Below are 17,713 nucleotides of genomic sequence, written 5' to 3' on the forward strand. Positions count from 1 at the left end.
GATATGACTCTGAAAGGGGGATGAGTTTGGGAAGTAGAAAAAAGGAGGAAATACAAATGATGGAAAAAGGAAAGAAAGATATTACTACAGACATGTCTAAAGTGAAATTTTTAAAGAAGGCAACTCTCTTCAGGTAAGATAATTACACTTATAAAATTATTATAAAAATCATCCAAGCAAGCCACCCAAACTTTTTTGTTTTATTCTGCAGATGACCTCACAAACCTTTTTCCTATACATTACAGAGCATTATATGGGCTGTGGCAGTAGCTGCTGCAGATCTCCTGTTCTAGGTTCCCAGGGCCTCCTCTATTTGATTCTATAAATTCTTAAGTACTCTTCAGATTTTGCCAGCATGTCAGGATATGGGCCTTGGAGTCTCAAAGCATAAATGCAGCCACTGAAAAATTAAACCTAAAACATTTTAGCTCCTCCTGGTGAACAACTCACTTATATGAAGCAATATTATTTTTTGTTTTAGAAAGGATTATAAGAGGAAGAAAATGTAATTGGAAATGAACAGGAGGAGTGAAGGATAGACATTAATGAGGTCATTCTCCTGGTGACAGTGTTATAATACTAGACTTTGTTGTTAAAGGACACTGGATTAAGTTCTATTAGTTTATTATATCCTTCAATCTGCTGGGTTGCTTCTACTAGTGCTAGAAAGTAGGAGAATGAATTTTTAAATTCATAATCCACTTCTCTTAACCATAATTTCCCTTTGGCTAAAACAAAACAACAAAGTTAGTTTTATAAATGAAATTTAATTCTCTAGGATCTTACCAAAATCCATTGGTGGATGGCAACCTTGACCCAACATTTTGGGGAATTTTTATACAATTTAGATAATGAGCAGTAAAACTTTAGGTGGCCAACCAATGAGATTTCACATAGATGGCATGGTTTTAAAAAATATATTTCTCTCAAATCTTATAATATTTACTGAAAATTCTTATTGACAAGAATTCCGCTTATACTGAAGAGTAAATGTTTACAAACAACAATAGGATTTTCTCTCTGCTCATCCAAGATGTCTCATCTAAAAGTTTGTTGATCACGTACTAACTTTGTGATAACCAGATAGTATTGACACAGGTGTAGTCAACATTGAGGAGACAGGCCTTACATAGCAGACTGCATTTTATAACCTTTAGTTAAAGGTTATGAGACAAACTTCTATAATTGCTCAAGAAATATTAATTCCATCTTAAAGAATATCAGATTAGACAATTGTCATCAATCTTTAAGGCAATGACTTCACAATGGGATTTAAATATTTAATCAAGCAAGCCCCTAGACTTTACTACTTCTAGGAGCCAAGAAGTTTAGATCCCTTTTCTTCTTCTTCTCAAATAAGCACAGTCAATTTTATTTATTACCCTTTGATTTTTAGAGAGGCTTTAATTTTCACAAAAGAACAAATTCTTCAGAAATTTCGAGAACTTGAAGTACTAAGGTAAGGAATAGAACTCTCATGTGAATATAATTTGTCATGAGAACAAATGTACTGCATGCAGCCTATAGTGTTCTCCAGATTCTATTCACATCTGTCCAGGAAGCTTCCATTATAGAATAAGTGTGACTTGGATACACTTGAGATCAATCTTTCCTTGAGTATTTCTTTATTAAATAAAAACATTGAGCCAGGTGCTCTTTAAGGTCCCTTCCAGCCTCAGATCTGTGATCATATGGGTCTTCCCCATCATTAAAAGGGGGAAACTATTTCCAGAGTCTGAGAAAAGGATTGAGGATGGAGCCTTGGAGAATACTAATTGTAAGAGTAAGAAGAAGGGTCACTGGGGAAGACAAGAAAATATCTAAAGAAGAAGGAATATATTTATTCAGAAACACACAGAGAGAGAGAGATAGTCTGAATATATACAAATAACAACATTTCCAACCAAGGAATGATGCAACCTTTTTTGCAGCAAAACAGAATGTGACATATGACCTCAAAAAAGAACATTCTAGTCAACAGAAATATTCTCATCACATTAATGTATGCTCATCATCATAGAATTCTGTGTTTGAACCCACTTTTTCCCTATTGACCTTGGTATACTTATGGCAGAATATGTTCCAGAATTTTTTTGGGGGGGGCAATATTTATATGATCTGTTCTAACTATGCCACTTTAGTGAATGTTCTTTGCTAAAAGTTAATTGATATGTACTAGCTGATTGAAATGGGAAGCATACCAATGCAGGTTCATAAGCAATATCTAGAGAATCCTCAACCACTCAGGGTTGCCCCTGGATTACTAAAAGGAGTATTAAACAGACATCTTTTGGGAACTCTATCAAAACAAGTGGTTGATCAACTTTATCAAAACTAGAAAGGGTCCTGCTCTAAGTTTCAAAGAGTAGTGAGGACCCTGTCTCTGTTCTGTTGGATCATTGACATTCAGTCCTCTCTTCCCTTTCTGGTTCCCTTTTCTCTTTCTTACCTGGGCATTACTTACCATTTATGAAATTCTATCCATGCTTTTCTGAGAACTCTGTGATTTCCTTATACTCCAGATGGTAACATTCAAAAAAAAAGAAAATAAAGTTCTTTCTATGCCTACTTACTTAATTCCCATTGTTTCCTATAGTCATCGATTAACAACTTGGCATTCTGACCTACTTGAAAAATTTCAATTCCTTATATCTGAAAAATGTTGAAAATCTAATCTAAGAAACTGTGAAATGAAACTTTTTAGGATTTGATGGGAGAGGCCTACCTGACAGGTTGCCTTGGGCAGTCAGGCTACTCTCAGATTGAAAATTGATGGGAAAAATGTGTGGGGGCAGAATTTAGAGGCAAAGAATTGTCTGTGGTTTAGAGACAGCGGAAGTCAATCCTATTTCTGTATTACTGATTAGGAGTTACTATACCCCCAAATTCCAGAGTTACTGTCTTTGAAAAAATACATTGTGCCTTTGTTTTCTTTATGACTAAATAAAAACTCAAAGATGATTATCTCAGGAATAACTTCAAGTTCTGGAAAAATCTTACCACATCGGAATAGGAAGTTCAGAATGTCCAATTGTTCAAGCAGATTACATTGGAAGATGTACAGTTGTCACAAGAACCAGATAGCATTCAAACCATATAGCCTCTAGTTTATAGGGACATATCTAAGTTTTTTTCACTGTTAGAACATAGTGTCTAAATGAGGTATGAGATTAGCAAATAGCTTAAAGCTGGAATTATATGAAATACTATCACAAGGTTATATATGTGTTAAAAGTTAATTTGTATTCTAGAGAGATTTCATGAACTGAAGCAGAGTGAATTGATTTCACAATTAATACAAAAATACAACCTTATAAAAATAACTTTGAAAGTCAATAATTGAAGGAAGCCAAGGTCAAGTACAAGGTACACTATCATGGGACAGAAGGACCTTACCTTATCAGGTAAGGAGAGACCATTAGAATTACTTTGAAGTCCCAAATCACTTTTCAACAGCCTGGACAATGATTTAGAGAGGCTTTTTTAATTGAAGGGAAAAATTCTTGATAAATGCCTTGCTGGGTCCCCAGCAAGGAACTAAAGTGAGGGATTGAACTTCCTAGTTTAGGTATGGTTACTGGGGTCTGCTACCTCATATAAGAGGAATTATGTAGAATGAGGGCAGTACACTGCCACAGGATGCAGGGTACCAATTAACTTACTCATGCCTTATATTCTGTTTAAATCCTCTGCAATATGTTACATGAGGGGATCAGTAAAGCAATATAACCAGCTCTCTGAGAAATAGAGGTTGGAGCAGCTAGATGACACAGAGGACGGAACACTGACTCTGGAGTCAGGAGGATATGAGTTCAAATTTGGCTTCAGGCACTTGGTACTATGTCAAGTCAAAGAGAAAATATTACAAGAAGCCAAAAAGAAAGAACTCAAATATTGTGATGTGGCAATCAGGATTCTAACAGGACTTAGTAGAAACTACATTAAGGGCTTGTAGAGATTGGAATATGATATTCCAGATGTCAAAAGAGCTTGGATTATAACCAAGAATCAACTACCCAGCAAAACTAAACATCCTTTTCCAGGGGAAAAAGATGGAAAGTTAATGAAATAAGGGAATTTCACATTTTCCTATTGAAATGGTCAGAGCTGAGCAGAAAGTTTGATCTCCAAGTACAGGAGCCAGCAGAAGCATCAAGGGGGTTGGATAGGAAGGGCTAATTATGAGGAATTATTGATGTTGAATTACTTGGATTTCTGCATGGTAAGATGATACTGATAACTCTTATGAGCCCATCTCAATTAATGGAGCAGTTTAGAAGAAGCATATATAGACAAGGTACAGTAGAGAGCTGAATATGAAGGTATAATGTATTATAAAGATGGAGTCAATGGGTGAAAAAGGAATGTACTGTGAGAAAGGGAAAGGAGAAGTAGAATGGGCTAAGATATTTCATGTAAAAGAGTTAAGAAAAAACTTTTTCAATGGAGTGGAAGGGGGAAGGGGAAAGGGAAATGAGAGAGCCTTTATTCTCATCAGAAATGACTCAGAGAGGAAATAAAATATACACATAATAGGATATAGAAATCTTTTACCCTAGAGGAAAAAGGAGAGAAAGGGGATTGGAGAAAGGGGACAGGGGAAGAGGAGGGGGAGTATAGGTTATAGAGGAGAGGGAAGGTCATGGGACAGGATAGTCAGATACAAAACGCTTTTTTTTTTTTGCAGGGTGGTCAGGTTGAGTGGCTTGCCCAGGGTCACAGGGCTGAGTGGTTGTTGGGTGTCTGAGACCAAATTTGGGCTCAGGTCCTCTTGGCTCCAGGGATTGTGCTCTGTCTGCTGTTCTACTTGGCTGCCCCATAGTATACTTTTGAGGAGGGACAGAGTGAAAGGAGAAAGAATAGAATAAATGGGAGTGGGGAGGAATGAATGGAGGGAACTACAATTAGCAATAACAACTGTGGGAAAAAATGTGGAAGCAACTTCTCTGAAGGACATGATTAAGAATGTGATCCATCCCAGAGACAGAGCTGATGGTATCTGAACACAGACTGAAACACAATTTTTTTTTGCTCTCACTTTATTTTTCGTGAGTCTTTTCTATTTTTGTGGGGGAAGGGGGATTTGTTTACTTTTATAACAAGACTATATTAGTAATGTGTCAATAAATAAATAAAATGAAAAATAAATAAATGAATGAATAAAAGAATCACAAATCCAAAAAAAGCTAGAAACAAGCACAGAAATACAGAATGAAATCAAACTATAATTAATTAATACCATTTTTTGAAAAAGATCATGAATAATGAAAAAATGGACAATTGGAAAACCAATCAATTAAAATGAAAAAGAATTACCAATAGTAATCTTCCTAATTACTAGTTGCTAAATTACTAATTACAAAATTACTCATCAAATTGATATCTTTACCAAAGTTAAGACCCATGTTTTTTAAAAAATCTTTACATTTATAAAGCCACGTAAACATCATCTCTGAAAAGAAAAAAATGAAGATATACAATACAATAGGCCCAAACAATACAAAAAGATCACAAGCATTTTCTTTTACTAAAATGCTATAGGATAAATGACTCATTTGTTCAATAGACTAGACTGTTTTAAAACATAATAAAGATGCTTAAGTCACCCAGTTACTTCCAAGAGGGAAATACTAAATTATTGATAGATATAATTTCTGTTATTAAAGAACTTTATGTTAACAGATTTTTAAATCTGTTTAAGACTTATAGAACACTTTTTGCAGTTTTGGCCCCCTAAACTGAACTCTCACAAAGCTGAAAAAGAAAATTTTTGTTCAATATAATTAATAAACTTATGAAAATGGAAAATAAATACTTCTAAATAGGATATAATAGTACACAAAAATATGCACTAGGATCAAATAGGGTTTAAGAACCATTACAATTTAAGAATGATTTAGTAACAGGAAATATAAATAATAAGCCATATTGAAAAGAAGAAAAGAATAAAGACTAAAATGTCATGCCACTGGCTGAATAGAAATTCTTCAATAAAATGGTACTTATGATAAAACTTTTTTCAAGACAAGAGTATTTCCCTGTTAGGATAAAAATATATATTTGAAACTATTAAGTAAGGTTATATATACTAAAACACTAAAAACATTTCTAGTAAAACTTTTGTTAAACATTGCTATCGATTCTTTTTTTAAATTTATTTATTTTGATTTTACAATTCTCCCCAATCCTCCTTCCCTACCCCCACCCCCCCACATAAGGCAGTCTGTTAGTCTTTATATTATTTCCATGGTATACATTGATCTAAGTTGACTGTGATGAGAGAGAAATCATATCCTTAAGGAAAAAAAATAAAGTATAAGAGATAGAAAAATTATATAAGAGAATGTTTTTTTAAATTAAAGGTAATAGTCTTTGGCCTTTGTTCAAACTCCACAATTCTTTCACTGGATACAGATGGTATTCTCCATCACAGGTACCCCCAAATTGTGCCTGATTGTTGCACTGATGGTATGATCAAGTCCATCAAGGTTGATCATCAACCCCATGTTGCTGTTAGGGTGTACAAGGGTCTCTTGGTTCTGTTCATCTCACTCAGCATCAGTTCATGCAAATCTTTCTAGGTTTCCTTGAATTCCCATCCATACTGATTTCTAATAGTGTTCCATAATGTACCTATACCACAATTTGTTCAGCCATTCCCCAATTGATGGACATTTACTCAATTTCTAGTTCTTTGCCACCACAAACAGGGCTGCTATGAATATTTTTGTACAAGTGATGTTTTTACCCTTTTTCATGATCTCTTCTGGGTATAGACCCAGTAGTGGTATTCCTGAATCAAAGGGTATGCACATTTTTATTGCCCTTTGGGCATAATTCCAAATCGCTGTCCAGAAAGGTTGGATGAGTTCACAGCTCCACGAAAGTTGTATCAGTGTCCTGCATTTCCCACATCCCTTTAAACATTGATCATTGTCCTTTCTGGTCATATAGGCCAGTCTGAGAGATGTAAAGTGGTGCTTTAATTTGCATTTCTCTAATATAGTGATTTAGAGCAGTTTTTCACATGACTATGGATAGCTTTGGTTTCCTCATCTGTAAATTGACTTTGCATATCCTTTGATGATTTGTCTATTAGGGAATATCTAGTTTTTTTTTTTTTTTAAATTTCACTTAGTTCTCTGTATATTTTAGAAATGAGTCCTTTGTCAGAAATATTAGCTGTAAAAATTTTCCCAATTTGCTATATTTCTTTTGATCTTGGTTACAGTGGTTTTGTCTGTGCAAAAGTTTGTAATTTAATGTAATCAAAATTATCTAGTTTATTTTTAATGATGTTCTCCATCTCTTCCCTGGCATAAACTGCTTCCCTTTCCATAGATCTGACAGGACTATTCCTTGATCTCCTAGTTTGCTCATAAAATTGTTTATGTCTAAATCCTGTATCCATTTTGATCACATCTTGGTATAAGGTGTGAGGCATTGGTCTAATCCAAATTTCTGCCATATTAACTTCCAATTTTCCCAGAAGTTTTTTTTACCAAAGAAAGAGTTTTTATCGCAATAGCTCGACTCTTTGGGTTTATCAAACAGCAGATTACTATAATCATTTCCTACTATTGCACCTAGTCTATTCCACTGGTCTATCACTCTATTTCTTAGCCAATACCATACAGTTTTGATGACTGATGCTTTATAATATAATTTTAGATCTGGTAGGTCTAAGCCACCTTCTTTTGCACTTTTTTCATTGAATCCTTGGAAATTCTTGACTATTTCTCCATATGAATTTACTTAAAATTTTTTCTAACTCATCAATATAATTTTTTTGGAATTTTGATTAGTAGGACACTAAATAAGTAGTTTAATTTAGGTGGAATTGTCATTTTTATTATATTTGCTCAGCCTATCCATGAGCAGTTGATATTTGCCCAGTTATTTAATTCTGATTTTATTTGAGTGTTAAGTGTTTTGTAATTGTTTTCAAAAAGTTTCTGAGTCTGCCTTGAGAGGTAGACTCCCAGGTATTTTATATTGTCTGAAGTTACTTTGAATGGAATTTCCCTTTCTAGCTCTTTCTGCTGCATCTTGCTAGTCATATATAGAAATGTTGAAGGTTTATGAGTGCCATGTACTGCAGAAAAAATATCTTCCTTTCTATCCCTATTTAATTTCCTCCATAGCTCTATCATGTCTAGGTTTTTCTAATACTCTATTTACCTCCTTAACTTCCTTCTTGTTTATTTTATGGTTAGATCTGAGAGTGGGAGGTTGAGGTCTCCCACCAGTAGAGTTTTGCTGTCTATGTTTTTCTGTAACTCATTCAACTTCTTCTCTAAGAATTTGGATGCTATATCATTTGGTGCATACATATTTAGTATTGAAATTACTTTATTGTCTATGGAACCTTTTTTGGAGGATATAGTTTCCTTCCTTATTTCTTTTAATGAGATCTATTTTTGCAACTGCTTTGTCTGAGATGAAGATTACTACCCCTGCTTTTTTCATCACTTCAGCTGACTCAAAATATATTTTGCTCCAACCTTTTACCTTTACTCTATATGTATCTTTCTGCTTCATATGAGTTTTTGTAAGCAGCATAGTTTTTAATCCACTATGCTATTCGCTTATATTTTAAGGGAGAGTTCATCTCATTCACATTCAAAGTTATAATTACTTACTCTTTATTGCCTTCCATGCTATCTCCCTCTGTATTATCCCCCTTTTCACTTTATACATATTCTCCAGTATTTTGTTTCTGAATATCACCACCTTCAGTGTGTTTGCCCCCCTATATCCAACCCCTCCCCTTTGTTTCCCCTTTCCCTTTGCCCCTTCTTCCTTCCCTTCCTTCTGTTAGTTCCCCTTTTCCTCCCCCTCCAGTTTTCCCTTTTAATATTTGAAAAGTATGATATGTTTCTTTTTTTGCAGGGCAGTGGTGTTAAGTGACTTGCCCAAAGTCACAGAGCTATGTAATTATTATGTATCTGAGATCAGATTTGAACTCAGGTCCTTCTGACTCCAGGGCCAGTGCTCTATCCATTGTGTTATATAGCTGCCCCTAATATAAGTTCCTTAACTGAGTGTATGTATGTTAACTTTAAGGCAAAACTGATGAGAGTATGATTCAGTCAGTTTTCACCTCCTCCCTTCTTCCCCTCTATTGCAATAGGTCCTTTGTACCTCTTAATGTATTGAGTTTTATTCCATTTAATCTCCTCCATCCTCATCTCTCTTTACTGTACCCCTTTTTAAGGAGATATTATTTTTAAATCATTCGCTCTAAGTCACAGAAAAGTCATGAGTGTCCATCACTTACAGCTGAGTATATTCTCTCTAATGAAGTTACAATTCTCAAAGAGTTATGAGAATCTTTTTTCCCAGGTAGGGATATAGCCAGTTTCATCTTATTGGATAGCAGTTTTTTCCTTTACCACCCCCCCCCTTTTGTTTAACCTTTTTTCATGTGTCTCTTGAGTCTCTTGTTTGAAGTCCAAATTTTCTATTTAGCTCTGGTCTTTTCATCAGGAAAAGTTGAAAGTCTCCTATTTAATTAAATGTCCATCTTTTCCCTTGGCAGAGAGGGTTCAGTTTTGCCAGATAGTGAATTCTTGGCTGCATTCCAAGCTCTCTTGCTCTCCGTCCCTTCAGTCCCTTAATGTTGATGCAGTCAGGTACTATGTAATCCTTACTGTGGCTCTTTGGTGTCTAGATTGTTTCTTTCTGGCTGCTTGCAGGATTTTCTCTTTTATCTGATAATTCTGGAATTTAGCCACACTATTCCTTGGTGCTTTCATTTTGGGATCCCTTTTCAGAGTGGATTGATGTATTCTTTCAATAACTATTTTGCCTTCTGGGCAATTTTCCATCACTAAATCCTGTAATATTAAGTCCAATCTTTTTTCCTCTTCAATATTTTTAGGAAACCCAATAATTCGTAAGTTGTCTTTCTTGGTTCTATTCTCAAGGTAGTGGTTTTGTTGATGAGGTATTTTACATTTTCTTCTATTTTTTTGATTTTTTTTTTTTGTTTTGTTTAACGGACTACATTCTTTTTTTTTTGGAGAAGAATTTTCTTCATTTATCTTTTGCAACTCTTTTTCCAATTGGTCAATTCTATTTTGAAGGAGTTTTCCATTTGATCAATTGTAGTTTTGAGAGAATTATTTCCTGTTTGCATTTGTCCAATTGCCATTTCCAAGGATTTGTTTTCTTGTTGCAAGGTGTTAATTTTCTCTTCCAAATTTTCCAATTGATTTTTTTGTAGGTTTTTGCAAAGCAAACGGGGTCAAGTGGATTGCCTAAGGCCACACAGCTAGGTAATTATTAAGTGTCTGAGGCCAGATTTGAACTCAGGAATTCCTGACTCCAGGGCCGGTGCTCTATCCATTGCATCACCTAACTGCCCTCCAGTTAATTTTCAAACTCTTTCCTGATTTCTTCAAGGAAGTCTTTCTGGGCTAGAGACCAGATCATATTCTCCTGAGAGGTTCTAGATCTCTCTGAGTTAGGGTCTTTACCTTCTAAGAATTTTTCTATGGATTCTCCCCCTTTTACTGGCCTTTCTTCATTTTCCTAAGATCTTGTGTTGGGGGAGGGGTTGGTGCACAGAGGTTTGGTGTTGGAATCTCTAGAGGCTTAGCTCACTGTGTTTAATAACTCCACATGGGTCAGCCAATAAGGGGGCTAGAGACTTTACTTACTGAGTTTTATAATTCTAAGTGGACTGGCCAGTAGAGGGTGCTGGTTGCTTTCTTTGGAGTGTCTGTGACCTTGATTTGAGGCCCTCTCCCTGGGCCTGTTGGGCTGGGCAGGGGCTGTTCAATGTGGGCTGCACCCTGAGGTAAGATAATTACTCTCCTTGATCAGTTGTAGGAGCTCTGCTTCCTGAGCCTGGGGGTGTGGGAGGCCATTACTGTGTTTGTTCTGGGAAGAGGGTTCAGCTGAAATGAAGGTATGGAGCCTGTGGTTCTCCAGACCAGCAGAGCCCAGTGGATCAATGTCTGCAACTCTCTACTCACCATCCAATCCAGCTAGAGCACCCCAGACCATCAGTCTCACAGTCAATGCCTCTGTGCCCTAGTTGGTTCCTGGACCACAGCTCCCACAGTCAACCCTTCCTCAGCTGATCCTAGGCTAGTCTGGTTCTCACCCCTCTGTCCCTGCTGGCTCTTTGCTCACCCCTGCCTTGTCCATGATCCCTGAAGACAAACCTTGAGGTAGATGTTCTTCTCCTAGCTTCTTTTTCTGGGTTTTGTCAATTGGATTTCTGTTAACCCTATTCTATATGAGGGAAGATCAGGAGACCTTAGCACAGTGCCTGGCTTCTTTCCACCATCTTGGCTGGACATCAAAAGCTCCAGAACTGTCCATTCTTGAGATTCCTAGTTAACATAATTTTTAGAAACCATTCTAGCAGCAATAAAACATGAACAGAAAATTAATGAAGAGCCTATAGTAAGTGCTTACCAAGGATTATGCTAAGTACTGAAGATACCAAGAGAAAATCCATTCCTCGCTTTCAAGGAATTAATACTTTATTTGGGGGCAGCAGCACATTTAAAAAAAGAATTCAGATAATGGAAAAGACTGGACATCCTAAGGGCATAGTATTTGGTCAGAAGACTGGGCCCAGGTATAAGTATTAACTAAGAAGAAAGTAAAATATCTCCCATGATATCTCTATAAATCATAGGCAATTTATAAAGTATAGTATGTTGATAGCTTCCCTCCATCTTTTTTTCCTAATGGGCATGAGGTTTTATCTGAAGGTTATTGATTTGCATTTATCTGATCTCCAGGGAATTTAAGCTTCTTCTTGGGTTATTCCCCCTTAGGAAAATATCTGATCATTTTTTTTCTGACAAATTACCCCATTGGAAAGAATGTATTATTAGTCTTAGAGGAATGTATCATATTTGTTTCATTTGTTTTATTTTGATTTTTAAGATTCTGAATGTCAGATTTTATCTTATAGATTTATTGCAAACATTTCACCCATCTCTTTCTAGAAAATATTTGTAAACCATAAGACAATCCACCAAAAATGTATGACCCAATATGAGCTCCTCCTTAGTCTAGGGGTGAGTATCCCCATTTGTTACAAGGGATTTGGAGGTTCGATTATCCCCCAAGGAGTCAGAGCATCTAGGTGTCACATTGGATAAAGTTGATGGCCTTGAAATTAAAAGACTCACTTTCTGAGTTCAAATTTTACCTCAATCATTTTCTAATTGTGTGAATATGGGCAAATCACTTAATCCTGCATACCTCAAAGGAAATGCCAAACCACTACAATACCTTTGCCAAGAAAATCTAAATGGAGTCTTGAAGAGTCAGATGGGATTTGACTTTAATAAAATAGAGAGATATAAGATAAACCTAACAAATATTTGTTTCTATTTACTACCAATAAATACAAAAAGAAACTGATAAAGAAAAAACTATTCCAAAATGTTTTCAGTGGTTGACTAGCAAGTTTACTGTTCAAAATTTACCATAAATATTAAAATGTGTTAGAAATCAGTAATTATAAAAGTTAATACTAGAACTACACAGAGAAGTGAATGAATGGACAGAATGAGGAAACCTAAAATATATGGTGTTTGACAAACCTATACTTTAAGCTTTCTGGTAAATGGAACCATTATCCAAATAAAAATTACTGGGAAAACTGGACAGCTGTATGGCTAAAAATAATAGTTTGATTCCAAATTAAATAGTATCACAATAAATTCTAGTTGAACCCATATCTAAAAATTGAAAAAAAAACTAGAAAAAAAGTACTAATATATTTGTTTCAGCTATTGAAGAGGTTATTTTAGTCAAGCAATAGGAAAAAAGATTTGAGACAAAAATTAATGTACTTCATTTTATACAAAGATAAAATGCTTTTGTATAACAAAAAGCAATATCTATACAATAAATCAATTAGGAAAATGTAGTAAATCTATCATATAGAATCTGATGTAAGATCTATAATAAACTGATTTCTCTAAGATTAATATATTGTCAAATGTAGTAATTGTGAAAAGACATAAATGTAAACATTTGCCAATAAGATGAAAAGATACTTCAATCCACTAATAATCATATAAATGTAAAATAACAACCTAAAGGTATACCTTCATTTCCATTAAAAAGGGAAAATAGGGGCAACTAGGTGGCACAGTGAATAGAGCACCAGCCCTAGAGTCAGGAGTACCTGAGTTCAGATCCACTTTCAGACACTTAATAATTACCTAGCTGTGTGACCTTGGGAAAGTAACTTAACCCCATTGCCTTGCAAAAACCAAATAAAAAAAGAGAAGAAAAATAAACATCAAATGTTGAAGCTGAGGGGAAATTGGTCCTATAAACATAAAGGTGATATTTTAGATAAGTGTGAGATTTTTAGAGAACAATATGGTAATATGAACCATTGCAAAGGCATCACCCAGAAAATGTAATAAAAATTCCTTTAAAAAGTATCTATGTGGATAAAAATGTATACAGCTATTTTAAAATAACCAAAAAAGCTAAATAGCCAACATTCAACAATTGGAAGGATGGCTGAATATTTTCTAATATTATCAATATCTCATTAATATAATGGAATTTTGAAATACCATAAACCTTCAAATATGAAAAACACATAAATATGAAATGATGCAAAGTTAGATCAGCAGAACATGAAAAATAACTGATTTGACTGTTAAAATAAAGGAAAGGAAGAATGTGTAACTAGAAATGACAATCTCAACTAGACTTCCATAGGTACACCGGAAAAAACCCCAATTTTTCATTTGGTTCTACTTTGTTAACTAATAAGAATTTTACGTAAGATTTTGCTTCTAATTTATATTGTTTATGAGACTGAGGGGGGCCAAGGAGGGTTCGAGTTCAGGAAAATACATATAGGTAATAATTTAAAACAAAACATTAAAATAAAAGGCAAGATTGGAAATCATTCACTAAAGAAACTTTATTCATTGTCCTTTCCTCTACCCCTAATTTATATTAAATCATTAAGTTATATTGAGAAGTAAACTGGAGCTTAAACCTCTGCTTGTTAAACTAAAATATCAGTGATGAAAAGGGAGCACCTTAGCTAATAAAGGACTTCAGATGAATGCAAACTCTGGAAGAAGAGATAATCAACTTTGTGCTCAGGAGGAGAAAGCCAGAGAGTGAACACGAGATCAATGGAACCCAGGTAAATCATGAACTTATGAGACTCAGTAGAGGCTTGGTATCATGGTTAACAGTGACAAACATCTCACATCCAAACTACCAGCAGAGAGAGTGTGCCTTGGGAGAGGAGGAGGGGGCAGACCCAATGAAATTGGCTCAAATTACCAGAAGTAGGCTTCAGTTACTTTTCTATAAACATACATACATACATACATGTATATATCCTTGGATACACATGTTTCTCACATATATGAGTATCAATATGAGTTCCTGATTTATACCTTGACCATGGGTTTCTTACATACATGACTATCAACATGCATTCCATATATATATTAGAAATATTATATTTTACGTTATGTTTTATTTATATTTTATATTTATTTTATATTATAGCATATACATACATACGCACATATACACTTTGGCCACGCATGTTTCTTGATGATGTTTGTCCTTTGTTCTTGAAGAGGATCATTACATCAGGGAGAGGATGCCATGACAAGTACATGAAACAAATTTGAGTGAGAGGGAGATTGTGCTATGCCATTAACTTCAATCTCTAGTCTAGAACTATCTGGGGCCAGTGGCCAGATAGGAATCAGGACTGGAGATGGACCTGGATTTGAGGCTGTCAGGGTTAAGTGACCTGCCCAAAGTCACACAGCTAGTAAGAGTCAAGTGTCTGAGGTCAAATTTGAACTCCCGTCCTCCTGACTTCATGGCCAATGCTCTATCCATTGCACCACATAGCTGCTTCACATGTTTCTTACATATATGACTATCAGCATATGTTCCTGAAATGTTTCCATTCTTTAAACTGATGAGTTGCAAAATTCTATGGAGGAGATTATTTTTGTTACTTTTTTTTACAGTGGCATTTCACTTTTCACTGGTCTGGTACCAGTCAGTGCTTTATAAAGGTCTATTGATTGAAATACCTATATTTTGAGTTAATCTTATCTTATGAATTACTATTAAAAGTAAACATCCATGGGAAGAAAGGGTCATTAGTAATGGTTTGATGCAGTTGTGAACCCATGAAATATGTTGGACATGGGGTAGCTTGTCAGGGTGGACCCTTGTTCAAGTTTGAAGGAGGGAGACTCCCTCCAGGTACATCATTAATTTAATTATTTGTTATCTAAATTATTTATCTGTTTCTGTAGATGATTGTAAAATTTATAATATGATTAAAGGTAATGTTAATTTTCATTTTCAAAGAAGACCACAACATCAGGAAAGTGATGCCATGACAAGCACATGAACTAGATTTGAGTGAGGGGGTTTCTGTGCTTTCTCTTCCAAAGTCATATGGGTTCAGTAGCCAGATATGAATCAGGACAATTGGACATGGCCCTGGATGTGAGACAACAAGAGTTAAATGACTTGCCCAAGATCACACAGCTGATAATGTCAAGTGTCTGAGTTCAGATTCTAACTCCCATCCTCCTGACTCCAAGGTCAGTGTTCTATCCACTGTGCCAGCTAAGTCATTGAATGAATAGATGGATGAAAATAGGATAATTTTTCTAATATTTTTAAGTGTTAAATATACACAGAAGTAAGTAAAAGAAGAAAAAGATCTCTTTAAATATATTGGTTATATTCTAGAAGAAATCAAAGGCTGTGGAAATTGTGGAGCTCACATTCATATGGTGCTTAAAGGTACATAGCACTTTTCTCAACATCACCCTGGAAGAATTATTATCTCTATAAGCAATGGGATAAATGACCCTAGTGGGACACATTTTTGCAATTTCCTTTTTTTATGTTTTTGCAAGGCAAATGGGGTTAAGTGGCTTGCCCAAGGCCACACAGCTAGGTAATTATTAAGTGTCTGAGACCGGATTTGAACCCAGGTACTCCTGACTCGAGGGCTGGTACTTTATCCACTGCGCCACCTAGCCACCTCACATTTTGGCAATTTCATCCAACCTTTTAGTACTATGGTCAATTTTCTAAGACCTAATTGTCTAAGCTAAGCTGTAGAGAAAATGCTGATATCTAGTGAAATCACCAGTCCAGTCCTTATCCCTGTGGATGAGATGCTCAAGAAAACTGATTGGCTGCTCATGACTCAAAAATAATCAGCATAAGAACTCTGACTAACATCTACTTCTTTTAACTCTCTTCAGATATAGCACAGTTCTACTTCTCTTAACACTATTCAGTAATTGCACAGTTCTACCAAATTCCAAAATATTTTCTCATAAACTGTCTTCCAATAATAATAACTTTTCTGAAATGATTTAAAAGTTTCAAAGTAGATATTATGCTATATTTTAATGTTGATGAATTACTGAGTAATTGAACTCTATCATGAATCTAAACTCCAATCAAAGCTAAATAAATTTCGGTTCTGGCAAATGTTCTTGCCACACATATACAAAGATCCAAAGGTCTGCTTGAACAAGGCCACTGTTACATGAGTAGTAAGGACAGGTCTTGGCAAACTTTCATCTGAGATATAGCGATTGATGTGATGAAAATTCCATGCTTCTGCCCTTGACTTTTTCCTCTTTTTCTTCTACAGGTTTGTGGAATATGCAGTTGCTGTGTCACATGAACAGGCACTATTAATCAGAAGAAGAAGAAGGGTCAGATGGTAAGGAGCAGAATGATATCTCCACATGTTCTTGGAGGTAGTAGTCTGCCTGCCTATGATTTTTGTCTTTTCTTTTTTATTCTGGTAACAAGTTCTAATTCAGATAAAAATTCCATTAGCTTTTTTGGGCTTCTACATTCTGCTGCTGTCTCCTATTGAGCTTATTGTCCACTCAACACCTCAGATCTTTTTCAAAGCAATTTCTGTCTCACCATGTCTTCTTCATTCTATATTGGGGGGGGGGGCGGTGCTTATCATATCCTATTCGATTCAGTCCAATACTTTAGTATGTCAAAATTCTTTTGGGTCCTGACTTAGTCATTCATGAGATTAGCTATCATTCCTACCTTTACACCATCTACATGTTTGATGAGCCTGTTATTTAGGTCCCAAATGTTCTCTCTCTTATTTCTTTACAGAGATTCATCAGTTCTTGTAAAGGAGGAATACCTTTTCATGCAGTGCTATTCTCCAAGTCAGAAAGAGTTCTTTCTACTATGGTACCATCACTTAGTACAACATTTTCCTGGTATACATTTGAGGAGAGGACCTTTATGCATAAGATCTTCTGTTGCCCCTTCCTCTTATCTTTTATCCGGTCCTCATCCATTAGAGGAGTCTTGGGGAAATGCCTCTTCTTTTGGTCGCTATGCAACTGTAGTCCTGTTCTTGTGGTCCCCGGGGGGGGGGGGGGATGGTGACTGACAGCTCAGGATGTAGAAAAGGCCTTCCATGGCTTGCTCTGTAGCATGTTTGACTTGGTGATTGCCCTACAATAGTGTTGAACTACTTGAGTCTGACAAAATCTCTGTGCAAATGTCTTGCCAGATCCCCATATGAGAAACTGAGAGAGGGATTGAACATCCAGGTTTTGGTACTGTTGCAAGGGATCTGCTACTTCATCTAAGGGGAATTATATAGAATGAAGGATATAAACCTGAAATGGATGTGTGAATGCTTATTTGTGTGCAT

The 17,713-nt window shown here is 35.6% G+C and overlaps 1 long non-coding RNA gene across 2 annotated transcripts in view; it reads left to right on the forward strand.

The window, feature by feature from the left end:
* LOC141490969 (uncharacterized) overlaps positions 1-17,713 on the forward strand; it is a 43,978-nt gene that overhangs the window by 1,428 nt on the left and 24,837 nt on the right. The window contains exons 2-3 of one of the 2 annotated variants that reach the window (XR_012469410.1): positions 16,670-16,741; positions 17,161-17,241. This is a non-coding gene — a long non-coding RNA (uncharacterized LOC141490969). The remainder of the gene's footprint in view (positions 1-16,669; positions 16,742-17,160; positions 17,242-17,713) is intronic. The other variant, XR_012469409.1, reaches the window with a different exon arrangement.

This window comes from Macrotis lagotis, chromosome 6 (assembly GCF_037893015.1).
Source record: "Macrotis lagotis isolate mMagLag1 chromosome 6, bilby.v1.9.chrom.fasta, whole genome shotgun sequence".
Taxonomy (NCBI): Eukaryota; Metazoa; Chordata; class Mammalia; order Peramelemorphia; family Peramelidae; genus Macrotis; species Macrotis lagotis.